Source organism: Stegodyphus dumicola, chromosome 4, assembly GCF_044657685.1.
Source record: "Stegodyphus dumicola isolate Sdum_Otavi_A_Nest chromosome 4, ASM4465768v1".
NCBI lineage: Eukaryota > Metazoa > Arthropoda > Arachnida > Araneae > Eresidae > Stegodyphus > Stegodyphus dumicola.
Window position 1 is genome coordinate 95,070,929 of NC_140771.1, and position 15,543 is coordinate 95,086,471.

The 15,543-nt window shown below is 31.9% G+C and overlaps 1 protein-coding gene across 3 annotated transcripts in view; it reads right to left on the bottom strand.

Moving 5' to 3' along the window:
• LOC118187951 (uncharacterized) overlaps positions 1–15,543 on the bottom strand; it is a 254,275-nt gene that overhangs the window by 123,031 nt on the left and 115,701 nt on the right. The gene's annotated exons all lie outside the window — the stretch shown is intronic.

Below are 15,543 nucleotides of genomic sequence, written 5' to 3' on the forward strand. Positions count from 1 at the left end.
AAATTTTTATCAACAAAATAAAAAGCATTTTAACTTAAATTTGGTTAACTAAATATTTGTAAAAGCACTCATAAACAATAATAATAATAAAGGCAAACGAAAAATTCAATTTTGTATTTTTTCTGAATTCCTAACTTTGGTACCTACAAGACATTTTCGTTGCTTGAGTTTTTATATTTCATATGCATTGACAGCTTTAATGTTTTTTTAAAGCTTAGCTTTAAAAAAACATTACAAACATTACAAACAAATGTAAGTCAAAAATTTAATGTTTAACATTAAATTTTTGACTTACATTTGTTTCAATTAATTATAATATGTTCGATTAATCGTTAAATAATTTACTTTAAATCAAGCTAAAAATAAACAAGTTTTAAAAGCTTAATAAAGTTTTCAGATAAACTTTTCTAAGTAGGAGAAAATTTCCCAATAAATGATGACAGCCTAATTTGTTTCTTTGATTTATGAAATTTTTCTTCGGCTTATAAATAAAAATACATGTGTGTGTGTGTGCTAATAATTATAAACTCTTGATTTATTACAATTTGAAACTTGAAGGCTGACAAATTTTGTAGCCTTGGAGAGATATTACTAGAAATTACCTTCTTCACGGATTGCATATGGTCATCGGTTAATCGGGTTCTTTTCTTATTAATTTTCAACTGTGAAAAAAGCTATTCGCAAACAAATGTATTTCCAAACAAAGCGATTATTCTTAAAGCAAAAGTTCGTATCCGAGTGTACTTACTTTTTAAAAGTACGAAAAAAATTATTCAGATCTATATTTTCAAATCTTTGAATACTATTCATAGCGCAGTGTAAATTCCTTAGACCAGCCTATAGATTTTTTAGTGCATTATTCATGTTCATTTTTCATGATATGGAATTAATGTAAAGTCGGACTTCAAATAACTAAAATACTGAAATTTTTAACACCCCGTAAATGCAAAAAATAATGCAACTGAAATGTATTTGCAGGCTGCATAAAATTGATTAGGGGGACGCTAGTGGGAGATTACTGTATCGAACCGTTTAAAGTGTCATTACACTGTTGTTGTAACATACTAATGTCGGCGAGAATTATTATTCTGAAAGAATATTAAGATGGAGAGATTATAGCAAATTCGAAAATTGTTTTACATGTATCTTCAGTTATTGATAATAAATACTAAAAAAATTAGCTATAGCTGATTAGATTACTTATTTTTGTCTTGAGTGATAACTTAACTTGTCTTAACTTAATTAGTTATGATGTTCGATTACATTAGTTATGATTGTCTCTTATTTGACCCTTTTTCCCAAAGAGGAAAAGAAAGAAAACGTAACATAACTATTACTCCAGATTAATTAAAAACAGTTAATAAAAAAGTTAAAAAAAAGGAATGCAAATGCATTCAGTTATACAGCGTATTTTTAAGAGATCATCATCCAGACAGTTTATTGTAAACTATTGGTGAATGATATTTAGCTTTACTGATACAAGATTACAATGTTACAGAAATTCCCAAAGGCAAAAGTTCAGCTAAGACATGCTAGTTTTTCCTTATTTACTTGCATTGCATGGTTTAATAAGTAGTCAATTATGCAAAATAAGAGACGACATCCTATATTTAAAAAAATGTTCTTAGTTGTTTCAAGAAGTTCCAAGTAGAATTGAATTCTTTTCAAAATTCTCATTATATCTTTGTTACTCGGGGCTTTAATTTATTTAAACTATAGTAACCAAACGGAACAGATTATTTTTTCATAAACTGCCTAAATTGCCAAAAGATAATTTCATATTTTAAGTATTTTTTCTAGTACATTAATAACTTAAATGGCAGCACTCGCCACCGAGAGAGGATTAACTCTTGAAAATAAGCTTCAGCAAATCTTGAGTGAACTTTGAAAATAAAATATTTTTAAAATCCTGCAGAGATTTAATGTTTAATTAGCTCACCAGAGATTTAATGTATTAACGTGAAAGAAAAAATTATTCTCCCGTCATTAAAATCATGTTTAAAATATTTACACGGCAACGGAATAAGGGGCAAGAACTAAGTTTGCGTCAGAGGTTTATTAGGTTTCAGAAAGTTTTCAGAAAATTGCAGTTTTGTTTCCAGGGGAGAACGGAAAATTATTATAATATCACGTTCATAAATTGTTTTAAAAATTTCTTTTAAAATTTGAATTAACTAACTGCTGATGCTACTTTTATATGTTTATCCTAAAAACAATGTTACTGCTTCCTGAATGTACTCGTATATTTGAAAGGTTCAGACCGTTTTTTAAAAAGTCATATTTTTTACGTTCAATTATTGAAGCAGAAAACTTTATTTTATGTTTGATTTGATATGAAAAATTCAAATACATAATGATATATTCGAGATTGAGAATAATATGCCAGGTGATCCAAAAGTAACAGAAAATTTGAAAACCAATAATTCATGAAGTACAGACAATAATAGCACAATATGGTTTTCACAGCAATGCAAGAGTTTTTTTTTTTTTAATAAGAAACATTTTATTGTTACAGTAGTTGCATTTTTTATCGATAGTTGGTGCTTTTGTTGTGTCAGAAGTTCGTACAGTGACAGTTCGCAATAAAGCTACGATTACAACGACATATTATTAACATATTATTAACACTATGAGTTCCGTCATTCATGAGAAGTGGTCTCGCAGAGGTTTTGTCAGTAATTCTTATCACATAATGGCGAATAAGTTCTTTCAGTACTTCTTTCAGTAATGGTGGCCTACACCTGTAACTTAGAGTAGCTTTTAACCAAACGTCACAAGGTGTTAACTCTGGAGACCTTGATGGTAGCCATTTGTCTGGGAAAGTTGGACTGACGACGGGTCACTTTAAAATGTCAATTTCCGCAGGTGCTGGACAAGGCTTTGCTTAAATTCTCCATCTTGCATAAATGTTACGTAACAAAATACTTGAGTCTTTTGCAAAAAGAGTATGATGTTATTCTTCAAAGCGCTGTATAACGCTCGCTTGTGACAAAAACAGTTCGAAATGTACCACACCAAGCTGTCACCTTTGGCTAATAATACAAAAGGGTTTCCACAATCACATATGGACTCTCTTGCTCGCATGGGGTAGTTGCGTGCATTAATGGAAATTTTGTCTTGTCAGTCCACGGGATGTTTTTATAGGTAACCCGCATTGTTTTTCACCGACTGAAAAGCTCAGTTTTCAGATTCATAACGTCTCACGAAATTCATCTATAAGGTATTTCTCCCGCCTTCCTAGCGTGCCTTCGTGGTGTAGTGGTCAGTACACTGAGGCGGTATTTCAGAGGTCTGTGGTTTGACTCCCGGCGTTGCTAATTTTCATCTTTTAAAGGCGTTGCTAATTTTCATCTCTTCGGCCACCAAAAAAAAAAAAGGAAAAAAAAAAAAAAAAAAAACTAATGTCTCTACAGTGGCGCTCGAACTAAAAGGATGTTGGATGATGATTCTCCTTACCCAGGATTAGGCGAATGGGTCCCCTAAAAACACCAGTCGCCCTTTAAAAGGGGGAGTATATAAGGTATTTCTCCCGCCTTCCTAGCATGCCTTCGTGGTGTAGTGGTTCTGCACGATGGGTCGGTATTCCAGAGGACGGTGGTTCTATTCCCGGCTAAGAAGATTGCTCATTTTTCATCTTGCCTGCTTAAAAAAATACCTAATATCTCTACACATCATTTTAGATCTTGAGCTTGTTGGATTTTTTCAGAATACATCTTAAAGGATGATCCTAAGTGTTCGCCAAATATTCCCGTTCGAAATCACAGCTCTCCGAGTCTGATACAGCATCATCTGTTCGTGAAGAACGTAACTATTTGAACAATAAAATGTTTCGTTATAATAAAATTCTATACATTTTCTCCATGTCTGTGAAACTCGATTAGTGCAAGTCTCCACACCTTTTCGAATCACTGTATTTTGATTTTTCTCTTATTTTTAAGTCATCCGGCATATTGTTCTCGAAATATACATCATTAAATAGTTATTTTTTCAGCAGCCGTGGTTGGATTTGCTGCGATGAGAAATAAGTTGTAGGGGGAATAAAGTTTATCATTTATTAGAGATGTGTTCTATGCAATACGTAAGGAACACTGAAGAAGACAGTAAAAACTAACATTCCTCTGAACTGAAATACGAAAATTTTCCTAACTGAGGATTATTTTGGGCAGAGGGCTACAAAACTAGCCTATATGAGAAAGTATTAATCTGTAAACTAATCATGAAATGAATATTAACTTAGAAGCCAAACAACAAAAAATCAGCGTTATATTTTCAAATTTTTCGCAGGACTAGTTTCGATGGTTTTACCGAACCATCACCCTTAGCTGCAAAAGCGTAAATGAACGAGGTAAGATATAATAATCAGATAAGATAAGATAAGAAAGCCTGGACAGGAGACATTCAGGATTATTAAAATACTAGAAAGCTCGGTGGTCAGACGAAATGACCGCTGTTCTAGATATTATAAATTGTAATTAAAATGATTTGTGCAAAGGTGTCTGCTAATTCAAACTGAATTACCCAAGGCAGGCGGCGAGGACTGCCCTTTGCTTACTGCCCCACGGGGTTTCCCTCTTCTACTTGCTTAATTGCTTAAAGTAGAGTGCAATAAAGGAAACCACTGGCGGTACATTTCTTAAGAGCCACAGCTAGCTCAATAAATAAAAGTGATTTAAATAATAAAATGGTAATTAACATATCAAAGATCTCTTTGTACACATCATTTCTTGTGTAGATCTTTCCATCGTTTTTAAGCTCGCCTTGCAGAGGACCATCAATTATTTTTAATTTTACGTCCGTTCTTTCACGAACTCTTGAACAGGCAACATAAAGTTGACCGTGTCCAAATGCAGGCTCAGGTAAAAAATGCCAACATGCTTGTCCCTGAGACTTATTGATGGTCATAGCAAAGGGAAGTTTTACAGGAAATTGTCTACGTCTCGATTGAAACGGCAACCTTATGCCGTGGCAACTTCAACCCATTGGCTAGAACAGTTCCGCAAGCAACCAATAAACTATCGGCGAAAAACAGACACTTAAGCCGCATATATATATGGGGTGAAGTAACATCATCTCCTCCGAAACGGCTGGCTCCCAGGCTTAGCGAAGCACATCGTTGGATTCCGCAGGTCCGTTACACGCCCTTTTGACCATTCGCGTCTTCGTGGGACTTTAATTAGACGAGATATTAATTAAAAACTAATTTTTCCCTACGTTTCCCCTACATTTTCCACTTCCTTTCTTGGTTTTTCCCTATTAGAGGGATTTGGCTACGTGCCAAATTCTTTTTTCTCAAATATCTACGGAACGGCACCGATCTGAAATTCGAGACGCGTATCTTCAGATTCCAAAAATTTCTCCGAATCCATCGATACCATTCTCATCTTCGTACGACTATAATTGGCCGAGATATTAATTAAAAACTGCGGAAAAGTTAATTTCCGCGCTCATATTTCCGGGTGGCAACAATAAACTATCGGCGACAAACACTTAAGTTGCTTATATGGTTGCGTGGTCAGAGCGGACGTGGTCAGAGCGGACAGTGGCTACAGCGGACATGTGAGAGTAGCTGGGTGAGCAGAGCGGACATTCTTGCACCTATTGTATTGTTTGTTTCCTAATCAGTCACATGTCATGTGGTGGTTTCGAGCTTTGCACCAATTGTAGAGATAAGCCGATACTTTTAGGAGAAAAGATTTTTATCAATTTTTCAGTAGATGTTTGATCCTTATGAAGTGTTTACGTCGTTTTATAGCGTCGAAAAAATGTGATGGAACCCATAGCGATTTCAAAATTACTCTTTACAAAAAAAGAAAAAGAATGTTTAGTTTTAGATGATTATCCACACCGTTTATACCGAAAAAATAAAGTAGGAATTAGTATGTGTAAAAGAAAAGACACATCGTTGTAAATGAAATGTAGAGACAACTTTTCAAGACGAAGTACTGAAGAAAACTGAACATTCCTGCATGCTCAACATTGCTGAGATCGAAGTTAAAAGGAAGTTAGAGACTTACAGAAAAAGAGTCCGAGAAGAAATATCAGTTCCTGTTCCCCAGATATTTTAAGAAGAACTTTCAGAATTATATCATAAAGGTTTTGATTTCATTATTAAAACACCGATATACTCCACTGCCAAGACTGTTTTATGTAAGGAGAGGAGAAAGGCTTTGGGAGCTACCCAAAATCTCCAAAATGCCAACGACAGTCAATTTGCAAACGATAAACTTATGCTTTTTAATGGAGAAAAATACCTTTCTTCGTTTAGACTTTCAAAATGATCAACATAACAGGATTTTAGCATTTCGAGGAGAAGAATATCGGTACCTTTTGGAAAATGAAGACTTTTTTCTTAGATGGAACATTTAAAAGTTATCCGAAGCAATTTGCTCAAATATATACAACACACGTCGACTTAAGGAGTTCAGCAACTGAGACCAACATTTATCCAGCGCTTTTTGCATTTCTGCTTGATAAGAGACAAGCAACGTACATTGCAATGTTTCAGGAAGTGAAACGTTGGTGCCCTAAGTGGAAGCCGGAGATTATAAAATTGGAATTTGAAGCCGTAGCCATCAATAGCTGTATGTTAGAATTTCCCAATTCGATTGTTTCCGGTTGTAACTTTCATTTTAATCAATGTTTGTGGCGTAAGATACAAGAAATGGGTCTAGTAAAGAAACATAAAGAGAACGAAGATATAAGAAATGTCTACAGAATGATTTCTGCATTAGCTTACTTGCCAACAGAACACATAGATGATGCTTAGAGCATTTTATGGGGAAAATCTTTTAGCACTGACAAACGTACCACATCCATTGATTATTTTGTCGAGCAGTAGATGGACAATCCAAATATGCCCATTAAAGTATGGAATGCATATGGACAGCATCATAGGATAAATAATTCTGCTGAAGGGTGGAATTCCAAATTAAATGCAACCGCTTGCAGAAACCAGCTTAATGTGCACTTATTAGTTAAAATACTGAAAGAAGAAACACAAAAAGTGGCTTTTAATTTGAAAGCCAGAGAATTAGGCAACTCTGGAATAAAAAGAAAAAAAGTATATGTAAAATTGGATGAAAGAATTGAAAACATCCTAAAAGAATTCGGAACATCAAACAGTTTAGAAAATTGTCTAAAATCTTTAAGTTTTGTAATTGGGTTGAACTAAATCCAATGGTAAATGATATTTATGCCATTATAATAAAGGTTAGTTAATATTTATTTACTTCTATTTATTTGTCTTTTATTTACTTGTATTTGTTTTGTATATTTTACTTCTAGTATTTATTTTTACTTACATTAATGAAACTAATTAATTTTATGACAGCTGCCACCTGTTCTAATATTTATTTGACTTTAAAATACAGTTTTCACAACAGTTTTCCAGACGTACTAAAATTTGTTCACACCTTTCATTATATTGACTATTAATTTTTAAATATTTCTCTAAAATGTTTTATTTTTATTTCATTTAACTATGTTTAAAATGCACTAGCACTATAATATCATAACATTTTAAATATAAATAATTAAATTTGATTGGCAAAAATGTATTTATCCTTGTAAGCAGGGGCAAAAACGAGTGCAAAAACATAAAACTTTAAATAATAAAAAATAAAGTTATCCCACTCGAAAGTTTGCCACTGTTTCAAATTATATTTGGGATTTCTTAAAGTATTTATTTACATATTTATCTGTACCTTTTATCTGTTCTAAGATGGGGAAAAGATTTGTCCGCTTTAATCACGATGAGTTTCGAAATGTCCACTCTGACCACGAAATCGTATGTGTCCGCTCTAACCACGTCCGCTGTAGCCACACCACCGCTTATATATATAAAAGAATATTAATTTTACTCTGTGCAATTATAGGAATATAATTAATTATAGGAATAATTATAGGAAAAATTAGAGTAGCCATTGTTTGCACGTAGGTCAACTTCACGCGTAAGGAAAACCTTGCGGTAAAAGTATATAATTACATTCTTAACTAAAAGTTAAAAAATTAGAGATAAATTACCGTAATATATATATAAATGTTAATCTGCACATGTAAAATTAATACGGCATGAATATAGCTTTCAAATAAGCCTTTAAGACAATAAACATCGTTTTAATTCTGGTAAATACAATATTTGGCATTAAGAAAAGGCTATTTTTTATTTCTACTGCATAAGGTTTACAACGTTCATGAATGCTGACTTTGTTATCCTGATTTACCTGAACGTGTTTAAAGACTAATATGCTTCAGGGAACAGAACTTCAAAATAGAATGTTACATTTTGTGTTATGTTGCAAGTGTGATGAGGAAAATAAAAGGTGTGAGTTATTTGTAAAAGTGAATTTCCACAATATTCTTTGCACCAAGAAATTGCCCAAAACTAAAACTTCGGACGAGTGCACAACTGCTGGAAGTTTAGCAAATTCTATACTGTAGGAGGCAATGTGAATAAGAAAAATTCTTTGGATATTTACTTCGACGAAATGCACAACTGTGTATAACAAGCGCATCTTTTTAGCGTACTATATTAATTATTTTTATTTCAAATGATAAACGATTGTTCATATTATATCTATTACTATACATAAATGTAATTTTATTAGCAACCAAGTTGATAAGTAACTTTTGGCGTTAAAACATCCGCCACGGGGCGTCACACACATGTTACTATTTCAAGTGTCTTCAGATATTTAACTGGCCTGACCGCGCGGCCTGGCAGGTAACAATCTCTTAGAGAGATACATTTGAATTGGTATAACATCCTTAATCTTACATATTGCAACTCACTTTTATTAATAAACTAAGCAGTTTAAAAGTGATAAACAACTTGAAAATTTTATATTTTTTATATTATTTGTATTTTTGTTTTAATAATATTTCTGATTTATGATGCAATTAACTGCTAATTTGTATCAATATTTGCATCGTTATTTCTGTTACAATAAAAGAGGTTTCTCATGTCACTTAATGCTTATACTCGATATGAAATATATGTATATATGTCTGTATTAGTTCAAAACCGTTGTTAGTGTCGAAACACGATTTTGCTTCTGTTTGATTTTAAAGTCATCCACTTTAAATACGTTGTTTCAATTTTCATTTGGGTTTGTTGCCATTCGGAAAAATGTAAGATATTATTCTTTCATATTTAATCTGTCTGTTATTAATGAACAAACTAAACCATTTAAAAGAAATAGACGCAGCTCTTACGAAAATTATTTGTTTGTTTTTTAATCTGATTGATTTAAATATACATCCGTTTAATTCAAGATAGATCTAATTAAAAACATTAAATATTTTTTTTAGAATTACATTACGTATTTTTTCCTTTTTAAATATACAGAAGATATATAACGTTCCCAGGTTAGTCGAAATGGATATTCATCTAATATGTTCATAATGTTCCGCTATTCCACCTGGATCTCTGTTGAAAATCTCTACTGATAAGCTATATTAAATTTTAAAAGAGCTCTCTTGGGTGACCGTTAAAATCTGAAATCTTTCAAATTTTTAGTCTAAAAGGGCTATCAGTCACACGATTTCGCCTTTTACTTTAAATGTCGTCTACTATAAATCTGTCTTTTTTCTTTTTTTAATTTGCTATTGATAGCTTTCATTTATCGTAATTACATTAAGGCACTTTCTCTCAGATTTTCGCATGCCTTGCCGTTTTAACCAGAAGCTCGTACGATTCTTAATGGAGAAGTTCAGAGTACGAATCTGGGACAGGGCATTGTGGCTTTCTTCAAATTCCTAACATAAAAAAAAATTCTAAAAGAGTCTACAAGTGCCGCTCGAACTAAAACGTGGTGGACGATAATTCGTCACCACCACGATTTAGCGAGTGGGTCTTCTCATTTCCAGTTATTCTTTAAAGGGAAAGCGTTTAAAGTATTTTCTCCAAGTGCCTTTATATTGTAACTGGAAGCATGTGCGACACGCAATCGGGAGACCCTGAGTTCAAATCCCGATGAGGATATCTCACATGTTTCACGTCTCCCGTATCGTAAACCTAAAAGCCTATACAACGTCTACAATTACTTAAAGGGATCACAGTCAGTGGCAAACAGTATATTTATTGTTAAGAAAAAAAATTCATTTAGGCTAATAAAAATAATTGGTACACATTTTTAATAGATGTTGTTAAAATGTGAATATCGTCTTGTGGTGCAAATACATCTTCTTTGTAAATGAAATCTTATTTTCCTTTTCGATAATAATACTCCGAAAAAAAAAACGTAAAAAGAAGTCACTCTTACAATTATGTCATCAAGTACTCTCAATGAATTTTATTTTTTGGAAAATTCCTTTTCATTTAGTTGCCATCTCCGGTGTCGGGGACGTATTTCTTTCGGATGGCAAATAGTTTCTAACTTTAATTTTAAATCTCTTCTATTACTCCGTATGTATATCTAAGAAGGTAGCAAAGAACGGAAGTTCTCCCTAGATGGTCTTGAACGAAAATAAAGCTAAAGAAAAACATTAAGCTCTTGAAAAAATTGAGTAAACTTCTCTGCATAATTAGGCGACATTTTTGTCTGTCGTCTGTCTTTTCTACTTGCCAGATATGCTTATTACATAAACTACGAATATAAGTGAGGACAAAATTCCAGCTCCTATACAACGTCTATAATTACTTAATGGGATCACAGTCATTGGCAAACAGTATATTTATTCCTAAGAAAAAAAATTCCTTTAGGCTAATAAAATAATTGGCATACATTTTTAATCGATGTTGTTAAAAAATATATATTGTGTGTGTTTGGTGTGTGTGCTATCTATGCTTGTGTCCAAACTAAAAATATGGTGAATGTTATTCGTCGCAATTTGGGTCCGACACCAGTTCTTTCACAGGAAAGAGCATGTAAGAAATTATCTCATTCCATCGTTCCTGCTCTTAAACTGTAAATGGTTAACACGTCCAGCTGGTAAGTGGAAGGTCCGTATTCAAATCTGGCAAGGACAAACTAATTTCTCCCGTTTTTTTTTTATCAATTTGGGGGAAAGAAAAACTATAAAATTCTACGAAGGTAGCATAGATAATAGAACTAATAGTTGTAGAAATCGACGATATGAATAAGTTTAATAGTCATAATGAAGAACAGACGAAAAAAGCATTTGAAGAGCTAAATGATAACTAACCGATGAAGACCATTCCTGAAGCGTCAAGTAAATTTCTTAAAATAAGCACATTACAAAAAGCTTTCGCACTTGCTAATGAATGATATAGATCTTCTGCAGATACAATCGTTCTCTCAATCTTCCAGTGTAATTGAATCAACATCCCTTGTTTGGTAATGTAACCAGTTAATACATGAAATGTCGTGGGCTCGAGGGAGGTGTTGGCTTTATATATAGCGGTGGGTGCAAGACAAATATTTATTTACCAATGTTAGCCATCCAATGACTCCATCCTCTGTCACTTGTTACTTATAGCTTCAGGCGAAGTTCGTTAAGGTAAAATTAAGAAAAACGTTAAAATTTCTAGTAATTCAAATTGTAGTTTTGAGGTAAAATGAGATTTGTAGCAAATTTCATTGAAAGCAATTAGGAGTCAACGTAGATTTATGCATATGTATAGATATATATTTAATAAAGAAATTAGTGCTTTTGTAAATCATGAAAGTTATTTAAATTTATACAAGTAAGAAACGTTGAAAACTGGAATTAAAATATTAGCCAATCAATAAATTTTGTGAGGAGGGAGACGCACAAAATTTGCTGCATAAATTAAAGAGGCGTGCAGCAACAATTATTGCCCTTAGTGAGTATTAGACTGCTCGTGTTTTCTTTTACGTGAAAATGTTGAAATGTTTTTCACGTTTCTAAATATTTATTTAAATTTCAACAGCCGAAATTTTATGCAGAAATATCAAGTTTAAGAATGAAACTAAGGAAAATATTTTAAAGAAGTTATTTTTGATGTCTAAAATTATATTATATGTAGAAAACATAGAATCACAATGCAAAGTGTTGCACAGATAATGCCCTGAATTCTAAATAAAGTATAGAAACAATCTACAATGTAATCGCAGCATTTTAACATCTGTACGGATCTCCTTTAGCATTTTCGAAGAATTTTATCCACACATACCGGTACAAAGCATCTGCTTCCTTAAAATAAATTTCCTTTCTTTATACTTTCAAATTACAAGATAAGCATATGTAATACGCATGTTAATTTTCATTAAATGTTTCATTAAACTTCAACAGATAATTCTAGAGAGATTGAATTTTTTATTATTGTATTTTTACAACAAAAGTATTTATAATTCCGTGAAATAAAATGTAATATTTCTTCATAAACAAACTATGCAATAGATGTCATGTTTCTATACATTGACATATAAGCAAATTTATCAACGTTTTTTAAATTTTATTTTTAATTACAAATTTATATTTTAACAGAGTTAGTAAATACTTAATATGTTCACTTTCATTGATAATGTGAAAAATTTATGAAGTAGATTTCTTGGTACTATGTGAACGCCAGTATGTTTTGATTGACCAGAACCAAAGAATCTTCATATGGCTGTGAAGATTATAAAGATTAGAGATAACAGGGAACAGAAATGTAATGTCCGTCCTTGAAAAACTAATATAAACCTGAAAGGTCATAAGGGATTAAATAAGAAAACACGTGTGACTACAATATTAACGAATTTTCTGCTTGTTCTGTATGTGCTATCCTATCAAATCTGTGCATCCATCAAAAATTTGCTGCCTTCGTCAGACCCTTCATTCATAAATTGCCTCTATTTTTGTGGCAAATTTGTATTGAGATATTCTCACAAATGGGCCCGATAATGGTACATGTGGCAGCGGGTTAATCGTATTGAGAGCAGAAATCATCATTATTTCCATTCAGCGTGACATCAGCCAATTATTCAATGCTTCAAATAAATCTTCTGAGTAACCCACAGATATCCATACAACACAAAGTGTAGCTATGGAATGTTAAAAACCTGACAAACGTATCCCTATTTTAATGCAATAGAATGCGGTCTAAGCTATATAATTTATTTTTGCTGGATTTTTAAAGTGTTACGAGTTTATGAATAATTCTATAAATCTTATAGCTTTCGGCATATTTTATTTAACATTTCCTTTTACGCGTTTCTTTTCTTTGTATTCTCTCAGCTAAAATTTCAGTGCTTTTTGTCTTTTTTCGGTAGTTAAAATCTAGTGCTTGGATTTACAGCAGAAAAATAATTGAGTACAAAACTTCAAGTACCATCTTTTCCCATGAGTCATACAAAAGTTTTTAATATTCTACCCGTTACTCTTTACTCTTCCTTCGGGTAAATAATGGCGGCGGGGGGGGAGATGAAGAAAAGAAAACATTCAAAAGGAAAAAAAAATCTTTGTTAACATTTTCGTAGTTTGAAGAAAACAGCAGCATGTCATAATGTTATATTCTGCTTCGTCAGTGCTGACCTACTAATATTTTTAAAGAAAACTTTGTTAGAATACATATTCGCTTACAGGAAAACATATAACAATTAAGTGTAGAAAATGCAATTAAAATAAATAACAACTTTCCTTCATTTACATGTTTGTCTTATAAAAATTCTAGCTCATCAAGTCAATTCCATTCAGCATACCTTTGTTTAAAATAATTTAAAGATTTTAACTGCTTTGATCTCTTTAACAAAATTTTGTTAAGCTATTACAATTATCAGCATATAGGAAATTTGTGGTTTATTGCAAAATAGTGGGAACATAGTAGGAATGCAAAATTAGTGCAATTTCCTTATTTGTGAGTTCAAAATTAGAGAAATATAGATATCGTGGTGTGTTTTCTGTTATTAATCGAACTTTCACTTTTATTAACAAAGAATTTATTGTTCTACCAGCAGTATCTTTAGGTGTAATATATTCCTTTATTTCACTGCTAACAAATACTTCGGTTTTGGATGCTCATTTAGTCATTCGAAATCCCACCCAGTCATAGTCGTGCCATTCGCAAATACTGAGTAGTAACTTTAAGCTTAAGGAGCAGTTTAAGAAGCACTTGAAGAAAGCAGTAAATTTCAACTTAAGATTTCAGTTTAGAAGCAAAAATTTCGATCACCTACCAAAACTTCTTGATGTTTGAAAGCAAATAAGAAACTGTTTTGATTGCTTAAGTGTTAAATTTTTCGCATTGTATCCTTCTTTGTAATGTGCCACTCCAGTTTATAATTTCATTAAATTTGTGTTAACATAGTGGCTAATGATTCAAGAAAAACACAATTTAAACAAATGGATTAGCAATTTATAAACAGCTTCAAAATTATACGATCAGAAGGGTTTACTCAGTTTACAAACATCGCAGTTTAAAAACATAGTCGTAAGAAATATCGTAGTAAAAAATAAGACACCTACTAATCATTTCATCATGATAACATCGCCGACATGCGTTTTCCAAGTTTTGAAAGTTGTAAATGTATATTCGCATAATGAGTTGTGAGCGCAAGAAAGAATGAAGAATATTTTTAACTCTATATTTCATATGTTTGGAGTAACTAATAATTTTTTGTTGAAAAAGAAAGAAGAAAACTTAAGCATTCAAAAATTAAAAAGAAGTAGAAACTTAATCCTACATATAGCTACTAATAGAATTTTAAATTTATATACTTAATTATTCAAATTCCTTATTTAATTAAACTCATTTCTGAAGATGTAATGGCAATGTTTCATGAAAAATATTGTCTAAAAAATAGAAAAAGGAAAATGGGTAACTGCATGAGCTTATCTATATTAAAATAGTTAACTAATTATCAAATTGTAAAATTATTTTCTTTCAGTTTGTTAATCCAATATTCTTTTAGTAAAAATTAAAACTTGTTTTGCTTGAATAATTTAAATTTTGATAGTCTCATTCAGTTACTTAAGTTCCCTTTTCGTAATATCATTAGACTACATTGTTCCTGAAACACCACCAATACAGCTTCATGAAAGAGAGTAATTAAATTAAACGTTTTATAACTAAGTACATGAATTTAAAATTCTATTAATTGCTATATGTAGGACTAATTTTCAACTTATTTTCAGTTTTTGAATACTTAAGCTTCTTCCTTGCTTTTTAGCAAAATATTATTAATTAATCAAAAACCTGAAATATTCAGTTAAAAATATACCTCACTACTTGTTGCACTCGCAAATCACTATGCGAATATAAATTTAAAACTTTTTAAACTTGAAAAATGCGTGTCTGCAATGTTATCACCATGCGACGATTTGTAGGTGCTTTATTTTACAACAAATTTTTTACGACGAGGTTTTAAAATTTCGATATTTTTGAATCGCTTTATTTTCGACGAAGCTGTTTTATACCTGAGATGTTTTCTACTTGCTTTCCTTTCTCCCACGATGTTTTGTACTACGACGTTTCCGTCTTGCATTGTTTTCTTCACAAAGTTTTCGTCCGCCATATTTCTGCTGCTATATTTTCTGCGGACACGCACCTTATATAGTTTTTAAAGATGAACTTGGTAAGTAAGTGAACAATTTCAGCTCTTACTATTTTTTCAGTTGGTTATCGGTTGTTAATGCACG